The sequence below is a fragment of the Lycium ferocissimum genome, chromosome 9 (assembly GCF_029784015.1).
Source record: "Lycium ferocissimum isolate CSIRO_LF1 chromosome 9, AGI_CSIRO_Lferr_CH_V1, whole genome shotgun sequence".
Taxonomy (NCBI): Eukaryota; Viridiplantae; Streptophyta; class Magnoliopsida; order Solanales; family Solanaceae; genus Lycium; species Lycium ferocissimum.
In genome coordinates this window covers 19,441,514-19,456,655 of record NC_081350.1, presented here as the reverse complement: position 1 = coordinate 19,456,655, position 15,142 = coordinate 19,441,514, and positions in this window count along the sequence as shown.

The following is a 15,142-nucleotide window of genomic DNA, read 5'->3' as shown; positions in this document are numbered from 1 at the left end:
GTATATTTTTACCGTGTATATTATCTAGTGTTATAATAATAATAATAATATATATGGTGTTAACTCTTTCTGGCCCTTTTTTTCTTTTGTTTGTTTGTATATTTTGTTTGCTTTGCCGTGTCATCAAAGAATTTTCACACCGTATTTTCTCATCTTTTTGTCCTTGGCTTTTCTTGATACCCTTTCTTTTTCCTACCTTCTTTAGGTGAACAATTAGTTAGGCTTAGACCATACATTATTCTTATTTGGTGCTCTTTGGACCTCCCACTAAGTTTAAGAAAAGTAATTTCAACTCCACCTTGAAAAATACTTCCTCCCTCGTAATTTATGTGGGGCTGCTTAACTTGACACAAAGTTTAAAAAATAAAGTAAGACTTTTGAAATTTATGCGGCTATAAATTATTTCATTAAGGGTAAAAAAGAAATTTTGAAATTAAGTTGTTTCTAACTATAAAAAGGTAACGTTCTTTTTGTGATAGACTAAAAAGTAAAGTGTGTCACATAGAATATATTCTTTACCATGTAATCTATCCCTTTCATTTGTTCAACAATAATGCTGTATTTAGGTCAAATCTGAGATAACAACCCTGATATGCATGTATTGTTAGTGGAATAATAAGGGTACATTTGAAAATTGGGATCAAATTTCTGTAACCGGAAAATTTATTTTATTTTTTATAGTTGAGGGATAAATTTGAGTCAGTTTATTAACAGTAAGAGCATATTTGGATCAAATTTAAACGGTGGAAAAACTTAGTCTATTTCCCATAATTAAGAAATATTTTCGAACCTTTTCATTATTAATTTTGTTTTTCAAAAGCTCATAGTAAAAATTAGGATGAATATTTTAAGATTCCATTTTTACCGAGGAAGCAATATACAATAATAGAAAAAGAAAAGTTGGATGAGGGAGATTAAGGAGGAAAGTAGTGTTGTGTCGGAGCCAAAGTTGTGGTTAACTCGAACTTTTTTATTTTTGGCAGAATTTATATACCACTTCTAAACTTGTCAAAAAAATTTGTTTAAACATCTTAACTACAAGTTCAGCCTATTAAACATGTTACGATGCTCATCATTTTTCGCAACAAATTCCAATCATATTTTTCTTCTATTTCGTCTTCCTCTTCTTCTTTTGTGGTTTATCTTCTTCTATTCTTTTTATTTTTTCAATTTTTTCATTTAGATAATTTAATTGAGAATCCGACATATTGAAAACCTTTTGTTTTAATTTTAAAAACTTGTCTATTAAATATGACTTGATGACATAGCAGATTGCATGTCAACTACTCTAACTTGAGTGTATACTTTAGGGAATAAAATGCAATTTTCGTTCAAAATTTTGATGCCCAATCAATCTTTTCTAATATTCCTGCCTACCACATTTTTTCTCTATTTTCAAGTCATTTCTTTTAGCAAATCCTTGCCAACTTTTCTCCAGATTCCAGTCAATTTTTTCTTCTTCATGAGTTAGGTGTTTCGATGAAAATATCCCATCTCAAACTGGCAAGTGAATAACGTCAATGACAACACTAACACCTTGTCTTAAACATTCACGTTACCCAATTAAATTGTTCAACTCAAAGTATTCATTCAACATTTAACGCATATGCATGAGTTTATTAACAAATCGCAATTCAGCATATCGTGTGCATTTAGTGCGCATAAATATAAAAACTAGAAAAGTATTCATGAGACTTGCATACTTCATCTTTCGTTTTTAGATTTTTAGCCCCAAGTCAAGGAAACTTCTAAGTTCTAATATTTGTTATGAACACCTTATTCATCTCCCTTATAATTCTTAATTATAATTTTGCATTATGCTTCTTTTTTCATAACTCTGTAAAATTACACAAGTGCGTGATTATTACTGTCAAAACTGTATTTTCTCTTTTATTCAAGGTTGACGTGTACGTAGTCGATGTAAACTCTGGAACAATTATTGTATATAAGTTTAGTAAGGGCAATATATATAAAAATCAGTGCTAGCTTGTAATTTGCTTCCCCGAACAAAACTATATCTCACTATTAACTCTTACAAGAATAGTAAGGTAGTTAAATTAGAATAAATATTATATATATTTACTTTAATATTAAATATCATGATATCAGTATCATTAATTATGATACAAATTATTTGAAAATAAAAAAGAATCTACAATTGAGGGAAAATTCAACCAATTAAGACAAATTAAACATCACACTCAGTTGATTTTTCTTCGTTCTATCTCTTTACTCTTGCAGCTTGACATCCAATGGACAATAATTTATTTCTAGTGGAACGGATGGTGGCACATATCTCCAGAAAATGATTGGTTGGTGCTTTCAGTTTGATCTTCTAATTAAAAATAAATAAAAAATAAGAACTTTTGATTTTCGTCTTAATAAATTTTGATGTTAAATTTAATTAAATTATGAAGAAAATTTAACCAGAAATATCAGAAAATTCAATCAAATCTCATAAATTGCCACATAAAAAAATGCACCAAACACCAAAAATAATTAAAAAAAAATTGAAGAAACTTCACCTCAAAAAGTTGCGTCAAGCTGCAAAAATAATCAAAGTTAGTAAAACTGCAAAATTGCACCTCACAATGAAAATTCATATTAAATTCTTCTTTTCACAATATTCATTAAATCTAACAATCACGGTTTGTTAAATATTTGACGGAAATGAAAAGTACTCGCTTTTAGAAAATTTAAAAGACGAAAATTATTCAAATATATTTAAGACACTACCAAATGTACTCCCAAACACAAGTGATCACGTTTGTTATTTTATCCACATTCATCTATTTATACTTCAATCATTTCTTCCTTCTTCACAGGATAGCAATCAAGACGTTTTAAATGGAAAAGATGATACATGACACTCAAAAATGCTTTCGGAGTAATTAATGTCACCTTTTTTTTTTTTTCATATATTTTTTTGCCCCCCCCCCCCCCCCCCCCCCCCGTCCCCCAAGCTCACTCGAACCCACAATCTTTGAGTTGGAGGTAGAGGATGCTTACCATTTGAGCAACTCTTCTTGTCAATGTCACCTAATTAAAAGGTATAATAATGATGTTATCCAATTAATTAATTAAGCTCATTCTAGGAAACCAACTTTAAAGTTGGCACTTCCAACTTATTTATAATCTGTTTGACCAAGTTTATTTTTCTCCAAAAATACTTATTTTTTTCAAAAAATGCTTGTATAAAAGAAATGACAGGTCCTGGAGAATAAATATGGGTTAACAATGGAAATGAAGGATTTATGGGGAATGGTCTTAATGTTTGTGAAGGGGGTCGTGGAAGAAATTAGGGTGTAAAAGTTAATCTAAATTATTTTACCTCCCCTATCAACTTTGATTCTCCATTTTTTCTCCATTCAAAACCAATTTTTAAATTATTATTAGCTATTTGTAAATGTTATATTTTTAAGCATGTAGATTATTTTTTGCTAGGATCCTTTAGCAGTTTAGTTGCGGCTAGTTTTGGATGAAAAGCTTTGTGATTTCAAGGAGTGTTTTTATGTATTCCTGAAAATGAGCGAGGGAAGAATTAAAAGATCAATGAACCGTGTTTCGAGCTAAGGAAGGAGAGAGCAAAATTTAGAAATTATGATGTGGTGGAGGGGGCAGTATAATTTTCTGGTGAAGTAAAGAGAGGAAATTGGAAGGGGCTGTTTGGGATGAGGAAGATGAATTATTAGAGAGAGAAAATGGTAGTAGGAGTGGGACCCACTGGTCCAAATGTCTAGCTTTAAAGAGGCTCACACAAGTATGACTTGGCATGTGAGACTCAAAATAAAATTTCTCAAAAATGTTATTCCTTCCGGTTCAATAAATGTTCACTTAGTCTTTTTGTTTTGATTCAAAATAAGTGTCCACTTATTCCTTTTGTTTTGGTTAAAAATTAGGGTCCACTTACATAATCAAGAAGGAATTAATTTTATTTTTTCAAATTTGTCCTTATTAAGTGCTAAGTGACCAGATCACAATATGTCAAGTTAATAGTAATATGCTATTTTAATTAAGAGTAGTTTAGTCAAAATACATAATTTTCTTTTAGGAGTTAGTATTTTCTTAAGGGGTGTGCTAAATATTAAGTGAACACTTATTTTGAACCGAAGGGATTATCTAACCAAACTTTGATTGGTTTCCATTCTCTTTTCTTATTTATTTGGTATTTAATTATTTATTTTTAATTTCTTTCTTTTTGTAATTCTCTTGAGTTTAAGTTGTTTATATACTGTTGGTGAAACCACAATTATTACAGTTAAAAATAAAAATAAAATATTTTTCAAATTGAGGTGTGGACATATGTCGCTCTTTTTAAGGAAATTCAAGCCCACTGCGGTAGAATTTTCACCAGTGTTACAATATTACTTGTATCTTTCAGGATAAAACAACCCGATAACGTCGAACGACTCAAACAACTATGGACAATTTTTGAGTCCAAAAATAAAACTCTTCAAGACATGATCTTTTCTCTCTTGCTATTAAGCAAACGGCGGATGTGAGACCTTGCTTTGATACTAACTGAAAGTGTAAGAGGGGCGATGGAGGGGGGTGAATTAATTTTTCCTTCTTTTTATGGTCGACTGACTATGTTCAGTAGTTGAATGTAAATATAAGCAGTAATAAAAACCTAGTAATGCTGAAAGTAAAGTGACACCATATGTTTTTATACTGGTTGGGATCCAATGTGGATCTAGTCCAGCCCCCTCGGATTGCAAGGATGTTCTCTGTAAGCTCTTTGTAAGTTGTTCTTCGTACAGTGTTGATGAAGTGTAACTCCTATGTCTACATTCAATCTCTCGTAATCTTTTTCTTTTGATACAATCCCTCATCAACAATACTTTTCTCTCCTTTTTTTTTTTTTTTTTTTTTTTTTTTTGAGTACACTGTAAATCACTAAGAATTACAATGCTTGTTAAAAGTACATCTTGTGTTGAGAATTCAAATCAGTAACTTTGTGATTAGCTGAATTTCATAGTTATATTCTCGAGCAAATAGCATATTCAGATTTGTGGTTAAAGTAATCGCAATTTGTATGAGTATTATCATTGAATAGTTACTAATTCTTTATTATATTCTTTATGCATGAACTCATCCAAATTAAATCAAGGGCAAAGGTGCAAATATATCCTTCAACTTTACGATTTAGAACAGATATACCCCTCGTTACAAAAGTGGTGTATATATACCCCTACCGTTACAAAATGGTGTAAATATACTCTTGACGTTACAAAATGGTGCAAATATATCCCCGACGTTACAAAATGGTGCAAATATATCCTTTTCGCTGACAGGATTTTAAAAAAAAAATCATTTAGGTTATTTTTAAAAAATAAATAAATGATTTTTTTTTTTTAAAAAAAGTCTACCTATTTTTTTTTTTTTAGTAGACATATTTTTCTAAAGCCACATGGTATAAAATATCTTCGTGACTTTAAAAAAAATAAGTCTACCCATTTTTTTTAAACAAACCAAACCCGACCCACCAGATTTTTTTTTTTTATTATGTGGCTTTAGAAAAGTATGTCTGCTAAAAAAAAATGGATAGACTTTTTTTTAAAGTCATGTGCCATTTTTTTAATTAAAAAATAAACTAAATGAATTTTTTTAAAAAAATCCCGTCAGCGAAAAGGGTATATTTGCACCATTTTGTAACGGTAGGGGTATATATACACCACTTTTGTAACGAGGGACAAATTTGCGCTAAATCGCAAAGTTGAGGGGTATATTTGCACTTTTTCCCTTAAGTCAATATGGACTCAACATTCCCTTGCATCATGTATTGGGCCTTTGGCCCAACATTAATATTCCTTTCGAGTCGGCTCATTTCATTTTTTTTGTGCGGATTGCCTTTCAAAAGCACTGGTCTTTAATTTTTGTCCCTCAAATTGGTGGTCTTTAATTTTTGCCCTTCGCCTAATATCCTAAGGTTCTGGATTCGAACCACAGCTCAGTAAAAAAAGAAAAGAAGGAATTTCGCAAGGCAGAGATTTGAATTCGCAGGCAGAATTTGCATACAAAACTCCACCTGTAGGCAGAATTTTGATGCAAAACTCTGCCTGCAGGCAGAATTTTACAGGTAGAGTTTTGCATGCCAAACAAAACAGTTACACCAACCTGATTATGCCTTATCAGGTAGAGTTTGCTAAGGCATAGTTTCCCTGCAAAACTCTACCTTAAGGCATAGTTTGCAGACAAACTCTACCCCATCGGGCATGGTTTCAGAGTTTTAAAGCAGAGTTTTGCAGGCAAATTATGCCCAATGGGGCAAAGTTTGTAGGCAACCTCTGCCTAACGATTTTTTTTTTTTTAATTTTCGCTTGAGCAGGAGTTCGAACCTAGAACCCTGAGATTTTAGGCGAAGGGCAAAAGTTAAATACTTTCATTTTGATGGCCAAAAATTAAAGACCGCCCCAAAATAAGGGCATTACTGCGAATTGCCTGAAATCGCTTGAGTCCGAAGCAGAAAAGAAAAGAAATCTTGGGCCCAAGCCCAAGTATGAAAGAAAAAGCAACATCAGCGGATAATGAAAGAATAAAACTCTTGGGCGAAAGTCCAAGAGGAATTTAGGATAGGCTGAGATATAGAATCTCTTAGGTTAAGCCCGAGTATGCACACCATTGGTTGGGCCTGAGGCCCAATCCATCCTCTTAAGTTTTTATTTTTCCTTTTTCCAACAAACTTCAATATTGACTAAGCAAAAATAAAATAATATAATTGACTATTAGTTTAAAAAAATTGAGGATCGAAAGCAAAGACTCTACTAGCCTCCTTTTGAGCCACCCTTACCCGAAAGTTCCTGTCATGCCCCGAACCATTGCCTGGGCGTGACACAGCACTGGGTGCCTGACTGTCTATGACCGAGCGAACCCATGGCTGCTGAGTCTAACAGTTGTATCATGAAAGCATGCAAGATATAAAATGAACCAATAGAATATTCTAACTCCAATATAATAGAGGATGCAGAAATAAATGTTGTGAGGCAAAACCAACATAACTGACTAAAGACTGTGTCTATGAAACCTCTATGATCAAAATACTGTAAGAATAACTAGGTCAGGACAAGACCCTGACATGCCTCAAATACTAATGAACTAACTAATACTCGAAAGCTAGAAATAGACGGGAAGCTCTGAATGAGAGGGGCTCACCAACTAGCTGATGTACTCAAAGTACCGGAAGCTGTTTCGGGCCGCCGTATCCTCCGAAAGTCGACTCTACACCGTGAAGTGTGCCCATACATAAGGACGTTAGTACATTTGAATTGTACAAGTATGATAAGCAACGAAGCAATGATAAGAGATACATGAACAATAAAGTATAATGAAACCGAATACTCATATCATGAGCTGATCTGTATAGAAACCACCTGTGCAAATATCATGTAACTATGGCCTCAGGCCCAATAAATAATGAGATCTCAAGCCCAAAATAATTACATATGCATATGAATCATAACTATGGCCTTAGGCCCAATCACACATGAAGCAACAAGTGTAAAACTGACTACCGCTCTCAGAACTCGACCGATGACTTAGACTGCATTCTGAGACTCGTAGATTGAATTACAAGTCTTTTAGATTAAGTTAGGGTCCATAGCATGCGTAACAAGTATGAACATAATCAGAAAACTGAGCTCTAACCCTAGGTTATGAAAATCAAGAACTAGGGCAAAATCACGAACTGGCTGGATTTCTGAGGATTATGATAATTGAGGTATAAAGATGATTAAACAATGTTCCTCATGTAGATAGTATGCTTAACATACCTGGAATTGCTCCCAAACTTGAATAAAAAACTTGAACTTTGAAGAAAATTTCAAAAATCTTAAATCTTGAACCTTGAGATGGGTTTTCTTGAAAACCCTAGTTAGGAATGATGATTTCTTATTTAGATTACAAGGATATATATTAGAATTGACTAGAATGATTAGAACAGGCTTACCTTGGTGTTCTTGATGATGGGAGAGGGTAGGAGGTCGTTCTAGGGCTTGAAGGAATGAAAAATAATGATTTGAACTGATATGGATGAATATATATGTTTCCGAAAATTAAATTTTACGCCCAGTAAAATACTGGCCGTATTTTGAAAGACGGGACGTATTTTAAAATACGGTCCGTATTCTGTGTGGACTGTACTGCGGCTCTTCAAGAAATGGTCATAACTCTTTGCAAAGATGTCTGTTTGACTCCTATAATATACTGTTGGAAAGGTATTTCAAGGTTCTACAACTTTCATCAAGGAAGTTTTCCCAAATTCCAAATACGTTTTGACCGTATTTCAAAATACGATCCGTATTTAACAATGTAACCTCCAAATGCCAAATTCCAAAATGCTCAGAAATCTTTGGTACCAGTTTATGACTTGAAATACAGGCCGTATACTGAAATACGATCACTGTTCATGGGCGTAAACTCCCATCTTACAACTGAAGAGGAAATTTTAAATTCCCACATTCTTTATCTGGTTTTCTAAGTCTAGCATCATGGTCAAAGCTTAGGTTAAAGGTACGGGATGTTACAGTTCCATAAAATTTCTCTGTTTCCTTTACTTGCAACATTATTAGGGGTATCAATGGTTTTCAAAAAACCGACTTAATCGACCGAACCATACCTGCTGAAGGTTGTGTGCTCACCAAATAGTATATGAGGGACCTGGTCGTGTACCAGTTCCCTTATGCAATGCAATAAGTAAAGAAGGCACAATTTTACCGTGAAAAACTCCTTGCTCAAGGGATTAAAAACCACGTCCTACCCAGTAGGATTTCGACTCCATTACACGAGCAACTTCAGGTTACAACTCTATCGTAAGCTAGGAATTAACTCTCATAATCCCTCACCCTTACAATAACACTTATGCAACCTAAGAGCTAACCCCCGTAGTCCCTTCTCACTTGCAATGCTCCGATTGCAAGCACCTCCACTTGACTAACTCTAGCCAAGGACTACTAATACATTTAGACTAACTTTAGCCTTGTGCACCACTCAAAAGCTTGTGGAAATGCACTTCAACGAGCACACTTTGAGAATTTAAGACACCTACAACCAGCTTCTAAACAAGAAGAGTAGGTTTACAGTTTAAGCACAAACGAACAAAGACTTACAACAACATAAAGAACTTAGACTAAATCTGCGACTGGATCAGGTTCTTCAGTTTTGCAAGTGACTTGTTCTTGAGAGAACTTGAGAACTTGTGACGGCAAAGACTTGCTCGATTTTGATTAGTTTTTCAAGTCTACTCAATATATTGTCATCATGTTGTATATATAGCAGGAGCATATTGGATGGATAGAGACCACTTATTCACTTTGACCTAAAGCATGGGCCAACTCACAACTGTACTTGTGTGCAGCAAGTGGCTCGGCTTTACAACTGTCTCTGCCGACAGTGCAAGGTGCACAGAGAGTAGATTACAGACCAGGTCTCTGTCTGGTTCTGAAACAGTTTGATAATCATCAAAACACGAATGCACTTGGGACTATCAGTACCGTACCTAACCAATTAGTTTTTTTTTAAAAATAAAATCGATGGTTTTTATAAAAATTAATAACCGTACCTGATAATTAGGTTGGTTTTTAATAATATAAAAATAAACCTAAAAAAAACCGAATGTGTAAAATATATTCTATGTATGGGATTTAAATATAATAAAACATTAAAATTTTTGCCTTGGGATCGAGATGATGAAAACGTGTCACGACCCAACCGGAGGGCCATGACGGGTACCCGGTGCTAACCCACCCGGGCACCTCGTGACGTACTCTCATATTCACATCTAGGTGAGGCACATGGCTTACTCATAATTTACATACATCAATAGTGCTAATCTTGTTGGGAAACAACGCATTTATAGCATCATCAATAATACTACCTATATTCATATACACAAGCCGACGAGGCTATCAAAATGATATACAAAATGTGAGCCGACAAGGCTACAAGACATCTAACCATACACAACTGTCTACGAGCCTCTAAGAAGAGTATGTAATATCACATAGGCGGGACAGGACCCCGCCATGCCCATATGTATGTACACAAAAGAATAATACCCAAAAGCTGTAGCTCCGGATGAAATGGAGCTCCTCTATGTAGTCACTGAATAAGAAATCTATGGATCAAGCCTGTCTCCCTGTCCACCTGCGGGCATGACGCAGCGTCTACAAACAAAAGGACATCAGTACGAATAATGTACTGAGTATGTAAAGCATAATCAACATCATAGTAGAAGCATAATAGACAGCACAAGAAATAACATAAGATGGGAAATCAGGAGGTAATAGAGTCATTTGTACCTCTAGTGGCCTTCATCATATCTACTTACTTGTCTTTCATAGGGACCTTTCATTTCTAATGCTTACTCATGTGCATACATACATATACATATTCGTATTCGTATTTATTCATCCTCGTATCCATATCATACCCGACCATGAGGGTTCGGTGTTTCACACACCCGGCCATGACAAGGCTCGGTGGTTATACATACCTGGCCCTACCAAGGCTCAGTGTTATTCGTACCCAGCTACAATGGTGTGGGCGCGATAGGTATCATACCCGACCATATAAGCTCGGTGTTACATAATAGTCATACATACTTAGACACGTATACATAAGAGCCCATAAGTATCATCAACATCATTACTATCATCGTTTTTGTTACATCTATCCTTGGAGGATCAACTATCATATGAGGGATGCAATGGAATCATGAAAGTATGGAGGATCATGAGCTTTAGTAACTTTAGAGATAGGATCATTTGGAGGACATTATGGAACTCATGAAAGGGTTGCTATATATATATATATATATATAGCAAAGGAACCATGCCTTAATGAAAGAAGGGTTAGCCTTACATACCTCTTCGTCTTCTTAACTATTTAACGTTCACCGTTAAAGCTTGAATGATCAACATTTAGAAGGATTCATACCATAGTTAAGCCTAAATGACACTCTTAAATTCAAACTAGAATAATTCACGATCTAATGAAAATTGGGCAGCACTTCCCCTATTTCGTCAACTTCCACTATATTACAATACAACTCCCAAACATCCACAATATCACAATCAAGTATTCACATTACATTAAGCCTTCAATATTCACTCTCATATACAACCCATACTAGCAACTTCATACCAACTTTTGCACATTTTCATTCAACGCTTCCTCATCATTATTATTACCTTCCATAACAAGATTATATCCACATCATACTAAGAATCATGACTCAAGTTAGCTTACTACTCACAAACACCATAAAAACTACATTTAGACTTCATTTTCTACTTCCTTCTTCTACCCAAGTTTTGCTACAACCAATCATTCTCAATAACATGAAATAAGCATGGAAACTAACCTTTTCATCCCATAGAAACAGGCTTTGGAGCAGCTATCAACTTTGTGCAAAACCCTAGCTACAATGCCCAAGTATTTCTTGAAATCTACCAACCCTAGGAAGCCTTTTAACACATGAACACTTTGATTCTTGCTATTTGATCTTTGTAATCTCTTGGGTTTGGGTAAAATATGTTTGGAGAAGGGTTTTAGAGCTTTAGAGAGTTTGGAAGAAGTGCGGGAAATGAAAAATGAGTAAGGGTCGTTCATACTTATAAAATAAAAATCTAACCCGACCCGATTATACGGCCAATTATACGGGCCATATAATTTATACGGTCCGTATAATCAGACCGTATAACCTTACCAGGTTGCACCCCTCTCTGGACAAAATCTACGGACCATTATACGGGCCGTATAATTTATACTGTCCGTACAAATGGCCGTACAACTGGGAAATCTCGATTTTTATTCTCGTCGACTCGTTTGACTTCCAATCCTTGTGGAACCTTCTTGGCACTTATATAACACTTCATTAACCATACAATAGGATCTATATCAGCCCCTCAAGGCATCACAAAATAAATATTACCTCAATCATAGCGAAAACCTTTCCGAACGCGACTTATATTTCACTTCCTTCAACGAACTACATTTCACATATTCATACAACTTAAAAATCTTATGGTATGCACCTTAGGTTATGTAATACTCCCCTTAATCTTGTGAGGATTTCATAATCACCTTAAGCTCATATTAGCCTATCCACAAGGCAATAAATCAGAAATTTTCGAGGTGTAACATTCTTCCCCCCCTTAGGAACATTCGTCCTCGAATGTTAGGTTCTTGGGGATTATATAAAAATTTCGCCAGAGCTTCCCCTATAATATGGCACTACCATCCTACAACAGTAACCCAAAATACATCGCCTCATAGGGCTACAACGACAAAATCAATAACCATGGCCACACACGACCAGGAAAACATCAAGGAAAGCACTACATACCTGAGGATGATGGCGTCTCTGCCTGAGTCTCCTCCGAGGGTGAGAATAAATGTGGGTACCAGAATTTCATGTCTTCTTCTGCTTCCCAAGTCATTTCCTCCCTATTATTAATTCTCCATAAAACTTTAACTGAAGCTACATCTTTGGTTCTGAGTCTCCTTACTTGCCTATCTAGCATGGCAATGGGAACTTCTTTGTAGGATAATTGCTCGGTGACTTGAACATCATCTATTGGTACAACTCTAGAAGGATCTCCAATGCACTTACGAAGCATCGATACATGGAAAACTGGGTGAACCGACTCCAAGTCCGGAGGTAGATCTAATTCGTAAGCCACTTTGCCTACCTTGCGTATAATCTTATAAGGTCCAATGTACCGAGGGCTAAGCTTTCCCTTCTTGACAAATCTCATGACGCCCTTCATTGGCGACACCTTCAAAAATACCTAATCTTTCACTTGGAACTCTAAGTCCCTTCGACGATTATCTGCATAGAACTTTTGATGAATCTGAGCTGTTAATAATCGATCCTGTATAAGCTTGGCTTTCTATATAGCTTACTGGACCAAGTCTGGCCTTATCAATTTGGTCTCTCCTACTTCGAAACACCCAATTGGAGATCTGCACTTTCGCCCATATAAAGCCTCATACGGTGCCATCTGGATGCTAGAATGATAACTATTCTTGTAAGCAAATTCAATAAGTGGTAAGTGATCATCCTAACCACCTCCAAAATCCAATATACATGCCCGTAGCATATCCTCAAGAGTCTGAATGGTACGTTCAGCTTGTCCATCAGTCTGCGGGTGAAATGTCGTGCTAAGACTCACCTGAGTCCCCAAACCTTCTTGGAAAGATTTCCAAAAATTGGTTGTAAACTAAGTCCCTCTATCGAAGATAATAGATACTGGAACACCGTGAAGTCGCACTATCTCGTTAACATAAAGCCTTGCATAATCTTTTGCTATATATGTAGTTCTGACTGGTAAGAAATGAGCTGACTTCGTGAGTCTATTCACAATCACCCATATAGAATCATGCTTATGTCGAGAACGGGGTAAGCCTGTAATGAAGTCCATGTTAATTACTTTCCATTTCCAAGTTGGAATTTCTATAGCTTGCAACAATCCGCCCGGCTTTTGGTGCTCGATTTTCACTTGGCGACAAATATTGGGACATTGAGCTACGAATTCTGCTATCTCTTTCTTCATCCCATTCCACCAATAAATAGATTTAAGATCATGATACATCTTCGTTGCTCCGGGGTGAACGGAATAACGGGAACAATGGGCTTCTCTCACTATATGGTGGCGTAACCTTGCAATATCAGGAACACATATCCTGCCTTGGCATTGGAGAACTCCGTCTCTAGAAATCTCAAATGATGACTTCTCCTTCTGAGGGAGGGTATTTCTGTAATGGATTAGCATGGGATCTTTGTATTGACGCTCTTTCACTTCCACTACTAGTGATGAGCCCACTGAATTTTGAATGACAGCTCTCATACTGCCTGAGCCCACTACTCGAATTCCTAGACTAGCTAACTGCTGGAGCTCACGAGCTATCTCTCTTTTCTCTGGCTGCACATCGCATAAACTTCCCATGGATCTACGGCTAAGAGCATCAGCCACAACATTTGCTTTCCCGGATCATACAAGATGTCAACATCATAGTCTTTCAATAATTTCAGCCACCGCCGTTGCCATAAATTCAATTCTTTCTGCTTGAAGATATACTAAAGGCTCTTATGATCTGTATAAATATCAACGTGGACGCCATACAAATAATGTCTCCACATCTTCAATGCATGAATCACTGCATCCAATTCAAGGTCATGGATCGAATAATTTTTCTCATGTTTCCGCAAATGCCTTGAAGCATACGCAATCACCTTACCATGTTACATCAACACACAGCCTAGCCCAACGCCTGATGCATCATAATAGACAACATAACCTTCCAACCCCTCTGAAAGTGTCAGGACTGGGGAAGAAGTTAATCTATCCTTTAGCTCTTGGAAACTACGTTCACAAGCATCTGTCCATTGAAATTTGGCTGATTTCTGGGTCAGCTTCGTGAGTAGTGCAGAAATAGAAGAAAAGCCTTCTACAAATTTCTTGTAATAACCTGCTAAGACCAGAAAACTGCGAACCTCCGTAGGTGTCGTGGGCCTTGGCCAAGTTTTCACGGCCTCAATCTTTTGGGTATCTACCCGAATACCATCAGCTAAAATAATATGCCCCAAAAAGGTCACTGAGTTCAACCAAAACTCACACTTAGAGAATTTGGCGAATAACTCTCGAGTTTGAAGAACTCTAGGAACAGTATGCAAATGGTTCGCATGTTCTGCCTCGGACCTAGAATACACCAAGCTATCGTCGATGAATACTGTTACATCCGGCATTTTTGCGTATTCGAAAGTTTGGAGATAACCTTGACTTACAAGGAATAAGGTTATGTTTGGAATTTTTTTAATATGTGTACGCCGGTTATGGAACCTTGAATGCGGAAACAATGGAGAAGGCCTAAGGGCAAAAATTGGAATTTTGGAAATTGTTTCGGGAATTGCAAAATATGATTCATGAAGAATTGGGCCAAAAAAAAAAATAAGAAAACAAGGCCCAAAGAAGTGAGGGGTGGCCGGCCATGGTAAGGCCCAACCCACCAAATTAATGAATTTATCATGTGCCATGCATGTGAGAAATTAAGGGGACAAATATATATATAAGTTCCTCTCTAGAATTTTCAAGAAAGATCAAAATAAATCAAGAAAAAAAGAGGAAGAGCTCACGGCTCTAGA